General features: G+C 42.3%; 1 pseudogene; it reads right to left on the bottom strand.

Moving 5' to 3' along the window:
* Positions 1 to 6,351: 6,351 nt before the first annotated feature.
* LOC133363559 (5S ribosomal RNA) lies at positions 6,352 to 6,470 on the bottom strand (annotated as a pseudogene).
* Positions 6,471 to 14,386: the final 7,916 nt, after the last annotated feature.

The following is a 14,386-nucleotide window of genomic DNA, read 5'->3' as shown; positions in this document are numbered from 1 at the left end:
AAAGCATCCTGGGAAGTGCAGTTTGTGAAGGGTGCTGAGAAGAGACTCCTATTTCTTGACACAGCTCCAGTGGCCAGAATGGTTGAACATTCAGCCACTCTGATTGAAGCTCTGTTAGTGGAACAGAGGCACATCTTACCAAATTCTTCCAAGCTACACAAGAAGTGGATTGGACTGTGAAAGACCAACCCACATTGTGTTTGCATTTTGACAAATTTGTAGGGCAGTACAGTATCTCAGAGAGGAGATCAGGTCTCTTGCTCCCCTGGTGCATTCACTATAGCTGCCCAATTTTCCTGCTTTTTGAAGTTTGATAGAAATATCTGTGGCTATAGCTACTTTTGTAAACATCCTTGGTGGAGACCCTGAATGTGAGCTCCTTCCCACTGTGCATGGCAGACATGTTTCTGTTGCCACACTGTTGTTGCTTGGCAATTTCTGATGGCATGTATATTTTAATTTCTTTCAAATCTTTCTTCTACCCACCTAATCAGTTAAAAAGAACCAAATCAGAGCAACAAACAGTTGCTCAGTGATGGGAAACCTATGGCCCTACAGATATGGTTGGACTGCAACTCTCATCTCCCCTGACTGTTGGCCATACTGCTCTATCCAGCCACCATCTGCTATACCTCAAAAGGCAGGGGCACCTAGAGGTGAGCCTCTGAAGATCTCATTATATGGCCAGGTTAGGTACCTCATTGGGTCCCAAGCCTATGTGCCCCTAAATATGCAGGACCCAAATTGGGGAACCCTGATTGTTGCTCCCTGAAGCTGTGCACAGTAGTGTTTGCATGTTCACCCTATGTATTTAGGGTAGGTGTGTGGAACCTTTGGCCCTTCAGGACTACAACTCCCATCAGCCCCTGAGAGCATGGCCAATGGCCAGAGTGAGAATTCAGCAACATCTGGAGGGCGAAAGGTTCCCCACACCTGATTTAGGGACATCTCGTCTTTACACTACATGTGGGCAGTGTCGCAGTGTAGCCATGGCAAACATGACTGCCACACAGAGGCCCTCTGCCACCACTTTCCCATGCTTTCTCTCAAAACCTATTTTATCCTGCTTCCTTTTATATATACCAGCTCATTCCACAAGTACACACAGAGGGGGAGAGTCTAGCACCTCCAGCAGAGCAGCATGGAATCTGCGTACAGTTTTAGCACACAGGGATCTGCTCCACACCCTCTAATCCAATTCTGATAGGAGTGGGGGCAACTGGGAGGAAAGCACAAGTGCCATCCAAAAGAGATGCAGCATTTAGATCATGTTCTGGCTTTTGCAAGCTAACTTAGTTTCCACCTTCTGCAATTTAGTATGCAGTTTCCATGGTTTCATGCTTGGTTGAATATGAAATATTGAAAGTCACCCAAAATAAATTGGGGTGTACAAGCCAATGTTTTTTCCTGACTTAACATATGACCAATTGATGGTGAATATCCATGTGCAAGGAAAGATGGAATGGGCAGATAAATAAAAAGAAACCCTGGTGAGCTTTTTTGGGAGTTGGGGTGGGGTGGGGAAGGGAAGGTTTTTGTATTTTAAGGGAATGTAAACAGGCAAGGGGCTCTGATTCATTCTGCAGTGATCAGCTGCTTTGCCTCATATTTGTTGTTTACTGAAAATTCAAGCTTTTCAAGGCAGATGTCTCTGTGTTTTTCAAGCATCTGTGCACAATAACAATAAGTCATCTTTCACATGTGAAAAGAAAGCACATCACAGATAGCTGTCATATTATTGGTTCTAGAATTAGAAAGGAGTCTGTTCTACAAGTGGCAGGAACAGTCATGGTGTGGATGGAGAGCATATTTTTGTGTTGTTGCATTTATATACTGCTTGTGATCTTCCCATAAGCATTTGGTTGACCACTGTAAAAAAAGAATGCTAGACTTTAGAGGCTGGGGTTGCCAACCTTTTGGGGTCCTTGGGCACATTTGCAAACTGGAGTGGGCACCACACAAAATGCAACCATCACAACCTATTCTACTAGATAACCAGCAAGGGGAGGAACAGGAATAAGGGATCCTGTGGGTACTGATAAAGGGTTCTTCAGGTGCATCGACAGCCATTATGTTGGCAACCCTTGGATAGCTTTAGATCTAATCTGGTAGGGCTCTTCTTAAGTATGTTTGTTTATGTGTAAATGTAAGCTCTAACTGCACCCACTTTGGGCCTTGGGCTATTTACCCATTTCAACCATCCCTCATAGAACTTGGTTTCCAGGTATAAATTATTTTTTTATTACAAAATTCTGAACTTTTCCACATCTCAGCCCGTCTATACATCTTATCTCTCACACAACCATTTCCATTCCCTTCATTCTGCAGAAGCTTATCTGTTGACAGACCCCATGGATTCATATAATCGAGGTGCAACCAGCAAATACGCCCCCCTAAACGCCAAAGTTCTCAGTCAAAACTTGATTGTGAACATTGTTGTCAAATTCAGCTTTATGCTTTAAGTTGGATTCCAGCATTGAGCAGAGGGTTGAACTCATTGGCCTTATAGGCTCCTTACAACCCTACTAGTCTGTGATTCTATGATTCACTGGATGCTCAAAGGCTTCAAATGGTGAATTTCTCATTTCTCATTAAAACTATGAATGGTGAAATTGAAAATATGATGAATCCTGAACATTTGCAGACATTCATTTCAGCCCTATACTTTGAAGTCCCACCTACAATTTCTTTTGCCATGCTATTTTGCAGACCAGGAATCATTTCCTGCATGTATAAATACTGCGTAAAGTCAAAGATTATATAGGTCTTGTGAAGAAAACAGCAAATACAACAACATCCTGTTCTCTAGAGTTGCCCACTTTACTTCAGTTACATGAAGTAGAGGTCCTTCATTTCACGTTGGGGGCCTCCTCACTTTTTTCCATGTTAAAAATGCAATTCATAATCTCCGGGCTGTTCCTACCTAGGCCTTGATGCACGTTCTGCAAGTTCTGACAATTATGTGCCAATCAACTATGCAAACTAACCAAAGCCCTCCAGCATATGATATATTTCTAATATGCTGAACAAGAGCCTCGAGGCTGAACAAGTTGTCACCTTTGCCTCAAGAGCGGTTGTGTGTGTTCAATTCCCATGATAGCCCATTTAGCTTTTGGAACAGTGTGATGTTGCCCAGCATACAAAAGGCTGTTCTCTCGCTGCTTATGCTACCAGACACCATGGTCTGTCCCCTTGAAAATTCCTGCCAATGGCTTGAAACATCATTGCTTTGAACTCAAACAGGATTTTTTTTGTTAATTAAAAGAGAGAGAAGAAAAACATTTGAGCAATAAACCCAATCAGTAAACCATCCTGTCTATCTATGTGTCTTGTTCCCTAAATCCTGGGAAGTCAGAATGTCACTTGGTGTATATTATTGTTATCATCACTCCCTTGTTTTCCAGTGCTTAGAGGTGAGTGGAATTACTTATTTAGTCAAATTAGCATCACCTGCAGACAAGAGAGAGGTAATGTGGGGAAGGGCCATAGCTCAAAGGCAGAGCATCTGCTTTACATGCAAGAGGTCCCAAGTTTAATCCTCAGCATCTACAGGTAGAAATGGAGGAGAAATTCAATTCAGTTCACATTGAAAGGAAAATCTATCAAATTCACACTTTCATGAGAAATGAAACATACCCATTCTTTGAAATTCACACATATCCAAATTCTGCAGTGCAGTTTTCCAACCAACGTTTACAAAAATGCATTTATAAGGGAAATGTCTGCATAAAAAGGAATATATTTGTGAAAATAAAATTCCAAATTCATTAGAACTTGCTTGCAAAAATGTGTATGTTAGTCAAAACTGCGTACAAAACTGTTTATCAGAAGAAATTCACACTTAAATGATTAATAATTTTCATTGTTTTTTTTTAGAAAAACCCACAAATTGCTGAAGTAATCAACTGAATTTAAGACTGGAAAAATGAGAAATTGAGAGAACCAAAACTGACAGATTCTTCTATCCCTAGGCCTGGGAAAGAGCCCTGTGTGAATTCCTGGAAAGCTGCTGCAAGTCAGTGTAGACGATGCTGAACTAGATGGACCAATTATCTGACTCAGTATAGGGCAGCCTCCAGTGTTCCTATCTGCAGGCTCTGGGAAATCCCAAGGCTTGCAAAAGTATTAAAACAAAATTGAAAAAAAAATGGGGGAGGAATCACCCCCCCCAAAAAAAACTTGCATAATGATGAATAAGCTACAGAATGCTGCCTGATTGGGAGGGGGGGAAAGGAATGGAATGGAGTATCATGAATAGGAGCACTCTGCGCTGCAATGTTTTGTTAAAGGTGCCACTTGCTGTTGTTATTTTCTCATTGCACCCTGCCTTGCCTTCAAAGGAAATCAAAGTGGATAATAATAAATTAACATGACCATCAAGATATGAAGCAATTAAACTGGCCTGAAAACATCCAAGCGGCCAGAAAGGGTAGCAAAAACAGGAAAAGCGATAGTGGTACATTGGCATCAGCAAGAAGAACAATTGAAACCATTCATTCAGCCAGCCCCAAAGCAATGGAAAATGATGGGGAGCTCCTTGGAACAAGGGAATGGATGCTGCAGAGTTGGTTTTTTGTGCATGCTTAGCTGCAAATGGGAAAGTCAAAGAAAGGAGGGCCTCACATGGGTTATAACCCATGCACTCTTCTGTGTCATGCACAGCACTGGTGGATTTCAGCAGGGCCTCATCAGACTCCTCTGCCAGAGGCAGATAGGGAACCAGAGAAGGTAATAACAAGAGCAGAAGGGCTGGGGTGAAGCAGGCATACTAGAAGGAACCTCGAGGCTCCATATGGCAAGGAACAAATGAGAGAAGAGGTATAAGCCTTTTTGCTAATGCCTGTTTGTTTCAAGCCATGATTTATCACCATAGCCTCCACTCACATATGTGACATGAACATTAGCAGATCCCCCCCCCCTTATTCCTCCTGCCTCTTCAGAGTCAACAGACGTCAAATCCAATATCTTGGGAATGCTGCTCTGTTTGTGCAGTCTGACAATGAAATCTATATCTTTATTCACAACATTTAGAGAATTCATAAACCAGGTCAATATCCGCCTAATGGTTATTTCATCTCTCTGGATCGATTCGGAGCCAGTCCCTGGAATGCAGATTGATATTTGCCTTGGGAAATGCTAAGACCCTTGTCACCTTGGATAGTCAAGAGCTGAAAGGACAGCAAATTAATGGTGCCAGGCAGCAAGACTGACCTCCAAGGAAATGGTACAAGAAAAAAAATCTGTGTGAAATGTCAGTTCAAAATTCTGGCTGTAGAAAGCCAAAGGGAGCAAGCAGAGGGAGGGTGAGAAGCTCAACTTCTTTAACAAAGTTTTTCAGCTGTTATCTAAAATGGTCGATCTTGTACTTGTCAAGTGTGCAATTTGAAGAAAATCAAACAATACATAGACTTGGGTCGCACTGTTGCACACTTACTAGACAGCAAAGTCCAGCTGAAATCAGTTGGACTTGCTTCTGAGTGACCATGCAAAGGATTGTTTATTTATCTTATTTATTAATTTAAAACATCTATAGACCACTTAATTATTTGCATTTCTGTAAGTACAGATGTATAGGTATAAGGGTGCATATATAGATATAGAGGTATAGATATACAGACAGATATAGGCATAGATATATAGGTAATGTATGTGCTATCTTTTTGTAAACAGCTTAGAGACTGTTCTGGTATTAAACGGTATATACAAATATATATAAAAAAATAAGCAAACATGATGGGGACTATCCCATTTTATGCTCATGCCAATCTAAGTAGAATCAGTTACTTAGTCAAGTTTACGCAGTTTGCTTCATGGTGCTGAGAAAGGATTTGAGCCCATATTCAAAAGAAACTAGGCTATTCTCCCCATCCCTGCATCTCTGAGAATAACAATAATCTCTGCTCTTCCAAAACATGGTCCTTGAGAATTTTTGATCACGCTATATTTTCAGATGAACAACCCACTCCCCACCTCGGCTTAGTGGGTCTGGGACAAAGAAAAGTGTAGGATAGCCAGAATGGAAATATTATGAGTTTTGATGGAGATTTTAATAGAGACATTCACTGGCAAAAGCAGACATTTTTGTGCTTTTATTAACAAAAACTCCTAGTCATTATGCCCTTCTCCTCCTTCCCATAGTATTACTCCTTTCCTTTGCTGAGCTTCCATTTTAGCTGCCAGAGTTTGATACAATGCATTTATATTCTGCTGATAATAACAAGGTTGTTGTTGCTGTTATATATTTTCAAGTCGATTATGACTTATGGCGACCCTATGAATCTTTTTTGGATATATTCATAGGGTTTTCATGGTAAGAGGTATTCAGATGTGGTTTACCATTGCCTTCCTCTAAGTCTACGGCACCAGGTATTCCCAGGTGGTCTCCCATCCAAGTACTAACCAGGCCTGACCCTGCTTAGTTTCTGAGATCAGATGAGATTGCGTGTGTTCAGGATAGTATGGCCATAGGCAATAAAAAGGTAACTTCCTTAAAAAACCCTAAAAACCAGACTGGTTGATTATTTCTGCACTCTGGTGTGTATCAATCGCTAGTGTTATAAATGTTAAGCTTAACTGCTATAGCTGTAGCTGGCATACATCAAAGTTGCCTACAAATGCTGCTGTGTCAGGGCACTGCAGTTCCTGGCACTCGTGACAATGCCAATTCAGTGCCTCAATCACTTGATCACTTTCATAATGGCAAAGATGAATTCTGAAATTTCACATTGGTCTTCCTGCTGAAACTTCAGGTTAACCTGCACTGCTCCATTTTAGTCGAGTCTCACACAGGCTGCAATCCTATACATTCAATGTGAGAGCCAGTGCAGTGTAGGGGTTGGAGTGCTGGACTAGGACCTGGGAGACCAGGTTTCAAATCTCCATTCAGCCACAGAAGTCATTGGGTGACCTTGTGCCAGTCACTATTTCTTAGTCTAATCTACTTCAAAGGGTTGATGTGAAGTTAAAATGGAGGTGCAGGCAGAGAGGCAGGACAACGTATGCTGCCTTGAGTTCATGGAGGAGGGAAAGGCAAGACATATACATAGCAACTAAAGAAATAAATAAAACACCTGAAACCAATTGTCCTATTCAATTCAGAAGGACTTAATTCTGAATACATACTTCACACAACACAGAGTGTAGTGAAGACCACTAACCTGGATGGTTTTAAAAGAGGATTAGAGGGTCATCAGGAGCTACTAGCCATGCCAACTATGGTCTCCGCTCCCTCCGCTGTTGGAGACAGGATGCTTCTGAAGACCAGTTGCTGAGAATCACAAGTGGGGAGAGTGCTGTTGTGCTCATGTCCTGTTTGCAGGCTTCTCCGAGGTATCCAGTTGGCCTCTGTGAGAAAAGGCTTTTCGTCAGAGCCAGCAGGTCTCTCCTATGTTGTTTAGTACATACGGTTGTACTGCCAGTCTTGGCACCATAGCTCTGCGGCACAGCTTGGGATAAAGGTCAATGGGATGTTTTCTTCTTCCTTAGGGGAACCAAAATTCACCTACAATGTCTGTGCCACAATGGACATTTCTAGTGAATGGATGAACCCAGTGCAAATTTCTTGACAACAATTTTTGAGCTTTGAGGTCACAACCCCTGCCTGAGTCAGACTTGACAGCACTAGCTGAGTTGAATCAATAGTCTGACTCTGTAGCCCTATGCAGATGGTCACATACAGCTGTGGAAGGGACATAGGGTAATGTCTGCTGGCTCTGTCCCCTTCTTGCACCTGACTGCCATGCTTTAGGGGTCCCATTTTTACATGCATTTGACATCCCAGTGCAAGCTATCCTAGAAATCCCTTTTGAAGGACAGCATATAAAAACATACATACAAATAAAGTGCACACAGGCTTGGAACATGCGTTCCATGCTTTCTGTTTCTCAAGGGTACATATTGTTCATATGAAAGCCTTGCCAAGGCTACCATTAGAGGTTGGCATTGTTGGGTCTCCACAAAGGCCCACCAGGGTGCTCTAAACTGATCTCCCAGAACCATCTGGCACTGCTCCTCCTCTTCCTCCTCATGGTCTCTGCTTGTTTACCTGCCCTCTCTGATTGTTGGGAACCACCAGGACTAGAATAGGGAACCTTCCCCAGCTACTAGCCATGATAGCTATGTTCTACCCCCACTGTTAGAAGCAGTATGCCTCTGAATACCAGCTGTTTGGAATACCAGTAGGGAGAGTACTGTTACACTCAGGTTCTGCTTGCCAACTTCCCACAGGCATCTAGTTAGCTACCGTAAGAAGAGGATGCTGGACTAGATGGACCTTTGGCCTGATCCAGCAGGGATGTTATGGATTCTTGTGTATGCAGCTGCCATGTGGTCAGCCATCAGAACAGTTAATTGGAACATTTCTCTGGACATGACATATTCTAGACTTTGCATGAGCTCTGTCTACCCAAGATGGCCATTCAGCCTACCCGGACAGTTTGTGCCCCAACTTGTCTTGAGCAACCATGTTCTTTCTGATTCTCCTGTGTGTTTGGTGTGTTCTTTGGCTCAAATCTTCTAGTAACAGGGTTGCTATATTCCACAAATCCAGGCAGGCCAATTTGCATATAATGCAAAATATTTGCTAATTATGCAAATTAAGCATTTTAATGGTTGCATTGTTGTTGTGCCCACCAAAAACTGGGAGGGGGGAAAGGATGGGAGGAATCTTTTTGTTTTTTTTGAAAAACAACTTAACATTTTCAGCCTTAAATGCTTAGACTCTACTTTCTAACATTTGTTGTTGTTATGTGCCTTCAGGTCGATTACAACTTACGGCAACCTTATGAATCAGCGACCTCTGACAGCATCTGTTATAAACCACCCTGTTCAGATCTTGTAAGTTCAGGTCTATGGCATCCTTTATGGAATCAGTCCATCTCTTATTTTCCTCTTTTTCTACTCCCTTCTGTTTTCCCTAGCATTATTGTCTTTTCTACTGAATCAGTAAGAGGATTTATATCCTGCCCTTCCATTGTTAAAAACACAAAATAGAAACTAACATAATACAAGTCAATGCAGTAGTTTAAAAATCCAGCATAAAACAAAAAGCCAGCAAAGCATAAACATAAAGCAATATTGTGACTGAGATATTGTCTGTACCAACAATAAGGAAATGTGAAATGAACACCCCACTACAACTTGTAACACAGATAGAGATAAAGATTTCAATATTATCAGTTCAGTAAATCATCTTGTCTGAAGAGAGTAAGACATCAACCCCTGGGAAAATTCTAGAGCAGATTAGAAAGTGGTCAGTCTGTAAATACCTTGAAAACAATGCAATGATTATTAGAAGCCAACATGAATTTATCAAGAACAAATCCTGCCAGACTAATCTTATCTCATTTTTTGATGGGGCAACCTCCCTGGTAGACTGTGGGAATGCTGTGGACATAATATATCTTGACTTCAGCAGATCTTTTGACAAAGTGCCCCATGATATTCTGATTAGCAAGCTAGCTAAATTTGGGCTGGATGGAACAACTATTAGGTGGATCCACCATTGGGTACATGGTTACTTCTCAAACTAGGGGGAGGTAATGAGCGGAGTACCACAGGGCTGGGTCCGGGGTCCAGTGCTCTTAAACATTTTCATTAATGACTTGGATGAGGAGGTGCAGGGCATGTTTATCAAATTTGCAGGTGATACAAAATTGGAAGTGATAGCTCATATCTTGGAAGACAGAAACAAAATGCAAAGGGATCTTTCAGTGTTGGGGTGAAAACAGAATGAAAAGTTACAGGGATAAGTGCAAAGTTCTACACCTAGGAAAAAGATACCAAAATGCACAGTTATAAGATGGGGAATACATGACTCAGCAATACTACATGAGAAAAGGATCTTGGGGTTGTTAATCACAAGCTGAATATGAGTCAACAGCGTGCTGTGGCTGCAAAAATGGCAAATGCTATTTTTGGCTGCATTAACAAATGTATAGTTTCCAAAATGCGTGACGTATTGGTTCCCCTCTATTCGGCACTGGTTAGACCTCATCTTCAGTACTTTAAGAAGGATGCAGACAAACTGGAACAGGTTCAGAAAAGGGCAACAAGGATGATCAGGGGACTAGAAACAAAGCCTACAAGGAGAGACTGAAGGAACTGGGCATGTTTAGCCTTGAGAAGAGAAGACTGAGAGGAGGTATGATAGTACTCTTCAAGTCCTTGAAAGGTTGTGAAACAGAGGAGGGCCAGGATCTCTTCTTGATCATCCCTGATTGCAGGACAAGGAATAATGGGCTCAAGTTACAGGAAGCCAGATTATGGCTGAAACCAGGAAAAACTGTTAGAGCAGTAAAACAAAGGAACCAATTACCTAGGGAGGTGGCGAGCTTTCCAACACTAAAGGCATTCAACAGGCAGCCGGACAGCCACCTTTCAGGTATGCTTTAATTTGGATTTCTGCATTGAGCAGTGGATTGGACTCAACAGCCTAATATGCCCCTTCCAACTCTATGATTCTATAAGTAGCGTCTGAGCATTTGAGAAGTGTCTTTAGTACACTGATTTTCACATACCAGATTAGGGGAGATGGGAAACACAGCCTTCTATGATAAAAGCTGGAACGTGATGGAGACTTGAGTGCTGGCACCTCTTTTTGAAAATATATCCATTCAATTCTTTCAAACTAGTTCCATTTCAAAGTGGTTTTGAAGAATATAATGTGGCTAGAGCCTTTGTTGCACTACCCAGCTGTGCAAATGATCATTATAAATAATTCACCTTATTTACCTTTTCTCGTGTGAACTTACGTACTAGCAAAATAGGGTATGTGAGATTTGCTGGTAAATCAGAAGCAGTATTTGCTGGCTGGCCCAAGATCTTTCTGTAGAACAGAGATTATGTGCTTGTTCAGTTAATTCCAGCATCTGTAGTTTGGAGAGACATATAGTTCCTGTGTGACATGCTGTCAAGCATTTCCTTATGAAAAGTGATGTTTATAGGTATTAATTTAATTTTAAAAGTGAAACTTCTCTTAATTGCTTTCCTGGGATGACAAAGGAGACCAGGGCAGTTAGTTCTGAGAAACAGCTGCCTCAGGAGAACTGAACTCACACTTCACAAGCTTATTAAAACATTGTCCCTGTACAAGGAAGCCTTTCCACACAAGTACACTTTGTATGCTGCATGACTCATCTTTGGTGCATCTATAGCTGTGTGTGAAAATTCATTCTCAACTTGTGCTGACACCATACAGGCGTTCAGTGCTTCATCAGAGAAAAGCAAACTTAGTAATCTTGGCTTTTGAAAGGATTTCAAATGAACAGTTCCTCTGCAATTTTGCAGAGAAATCATGACTCACGGACTCTATTAATAGTTCAGATCATTATGGTGGGATGACTTGCACAACATAAATTTACTTCCCAGTCACTGTTTAGTTTACACAACTATTCTGCATATGGAAATATTGTGTTTTAAATTGATTTGCTTTTTTGTAAATTTCACAAGTCATAGTTCCTCATTAAAATGCAGAAATTGGGGTTATTTTTGCCATTACCTGTGAAAGCCCTTTTCCCAAGAAATCTCTTTGACAGTGACTGATACCCCAAGCCTTCTGTTCCCGCCCCCCAATTTTTGTCTCTGCCCAGCCAATGAACATTGTCTCGCTACACTCCTGGACTGAACGAGCAAGCAATGACTGGAGTGAGGAAAATGAACACTTGTCAGCAAATCTGCTCCCCTTACAATGATATGGATTAGACCCAGAGGTAAATGGCAGCAAATTGCTATAATGGAGAGAAACAATTATGTTCACTTAGGGAGGAAGCTCCCAAGGGCAGCTTGCTCAGGGGCCCTCCCGCCTCCCCAAAACCTGAAGATGGCACTGGTCCCTGTGCAGTCAGGACCTTCGACCCATAGGGAATGGATGCAGCAAGGGTGTAGAGCAGGAGTGGGGCACCATGATGACATTGTGTGATTGACAGGTGGGTGGGCCTGCCCACATGTCAACATTCCTTGTGGGGCTCCCAGGCTCCCAAGTTCTTTTTCACTGCTGCTATGGGAGAAAGAAGCTTTCCTTTCTGGCTCTTTGCACAACAGCAGCAGGCACTTGGGAATCCCTCTGGCTTCCTGCTTTCCCTTCTGTCACCAGCAGCAGTGGCACCAGTGGCAGTGGAGGGGTGGAGAAAGGAGACAAAGAACAAAGGAAACCAGTGCTTGCTGCTGTCGTGGCACTTGACACAGCAGCATCAGGCACTTGAGAAGCCCTCTGGCTTCTGCACCACTTTCTGCACCACTTAAAGATAGAGAAGGAAAGGCTTTTCCAAGTCTCCCCCTTCCCCCATTAAGTTCCCAACATTGGGGACTTGAAGGAGGAAGGGAGGAGACAAGATTGCACAGCCAAGGCAGGATTAAACCCTCTCCTCCCTTGACATCAGTTGATGACACTAGTGGAATCTGCTGGTGGGCAGGTGGACGTGCGTTGCGGGAAATGGCCTCAAGGGCCAAATTGGTCCTTGAGGGGCCATGATTAGACCAGAGGCCAGAGGTTCTCCACCCCTGGGGTAGAGACATAATATGCTTTAACTATGCCAGGTTGTTTTGCTGGGGGATGAAAGATTGGAAGATACATTGATTATGGTTTCTTTTCTTTTCCATTTCCTATTTTCGAGTTGCCCCATTTTCTGCTTCAACTTGCAACTGTGCTGCACAGGGAAACGTAAAATACTGCTGGCTGTTTGATTTGACTTGAAGCAAACCAAACATAGTCTTAAGACACTGCAGTTACATTTCATGAGAAAGGGTAAAATAATAACGGGCACGTGGGGGCAGCCCTCTTATCCACTGTACACGGTTCAAAAGAGGGAAAGCATTTCATCATGTCTCATTCTTCCAGGGGCTTTTGCAGCCCCATTTGCAAGGTTTGCGGCAGTCATTCCAGACAGTAAGAACTGGTTAAAGGGCAGCCTGTGCCCAGCCTTCCCCAACCTGGTGCCCTCCACATGTTTTGGACCACAACTCCCAGACAGGATGGCCAACAGTCAGGGATGATGGGGGTTGTAATCTAAAACATCTGGAGAGTACTAGGTTAGGGGAGCTGGATCAGATCATCTTCTACATTGTACGTTTTTTTAAAAAAATAAGACAAGAATGGTTAGAAATCAATGTGAACCCCCCCCCAAAAAAACCCTCACACACATAGAAATGGGACAGATGGTGAAACTGACAATTTAAACTGAGTATTCCATCCCTATTACAGATCTTGTAGCGGAAACATGAGCAAAAAAAATGAAGGAAGCACAATGGGTGTTGCAGTTTGCAATGAGTGCTGCGACCACATGAATATAAAAAATGAATAAGGACACAACTCCTCCTACTCTGGCAAGATTTACTCACCATAAATAAAATGGATAATGTTGAGAAGTCCTTAATGCAGGGATCACCAAATGTATTGGGCCAGTGGAGCCATTTGGAATTTTGAGACAGTGTTGTGGGTGCCAGTCACCAAATGACTGTCCTTGGTTATGTGGCATAACACAAAATGGCTGCCACATCTAAAAGAGCAAAAAAAAAGATAGGACTATAAAAAATAGCATGTGCATGCCCCCATCAGCCACACTCATCTGTGGGAGGGGGAGAGGCACCACCTCACTGCCTCACAGAAAAAAATCCCTTTTCATCTCTTCTATGTATGAGTAGATATTCAGTCATAGCATCCAGCGAAATGTAGGCATCCTGCACAGAGGCTGATCCTGCACAAACAGGAAATGAGCAGGAAGAGCAAACAACCTTTCATCGATTGTGAATATTTGAGCAGATTTAGCTGTGAACACACTAGTTGCCTACAGCAAAGCTTTTCAGTTCGCCACACCTGGAGGAGGAATGGGTTGATCTGCCAATCAGCTGCAAAATCTCTTTGAAGCTGAATTTTAAAAAATGCACTCAAACTGATCCCACCAGATTTTACAGTAAAATGGGGTGGAGTTTGACTAGCATATGTGTCCCTATTTTCAGAAGAGAGGTGGATACACACTGGAACCAGCAGAACAGTGAGTGTGTTTTTACCCATTGACACAGACCTTCTGCAGATACCTTTTAGGCAGAGCTTGGAAAAGTTAATTTTTTTGAACTACAACTCCCATAAGCCCAATCCAGTGGCCATGCTGGCTGGGGCTGATGGGAGTTGTAGTTCAAAAAAGTAACTTTTCCAAGCTCTGCTTTTAGGAGGTCGATTAATAGACCAAGTTTATACACATGCCACCTTCCCACAGCATGCTGTGCCCAAAGCAGGTTACAAGAAACATTCAAAATATCAAATACAAATCAATGGCAGAAAGGAGAGAAGTCAGTGTACAAAACATAATAAATTCAAACAGGAAAAAACCAACAATTAAAAAAAATAAAATAAATGTTACAAAAGAAATAATCTAGATTTAAATACAAATTG

This window comes from Rhineura floridana, chromosome 8 (genome assembly GCF_030035675.1).
Source record: "Rhineura floridana isolate rRhiFlo1 chromosome 8, rRhiFlo1.hap2, whole genome shotgun sequence".
In the NCBI taxonomy this organism is placed as follows: domain Eukaryota; kingdom Metazoa; phylum Chordata; class Lepidosauria; order Squamata; family Rhineuridae; genus Rhineura; species Rhineura floridana.
The sequence above is the reverse complement of the archived record's forward strand: the minus strand, read 5'-3'. Positions and strand labels throughout refer to the sequence as shown.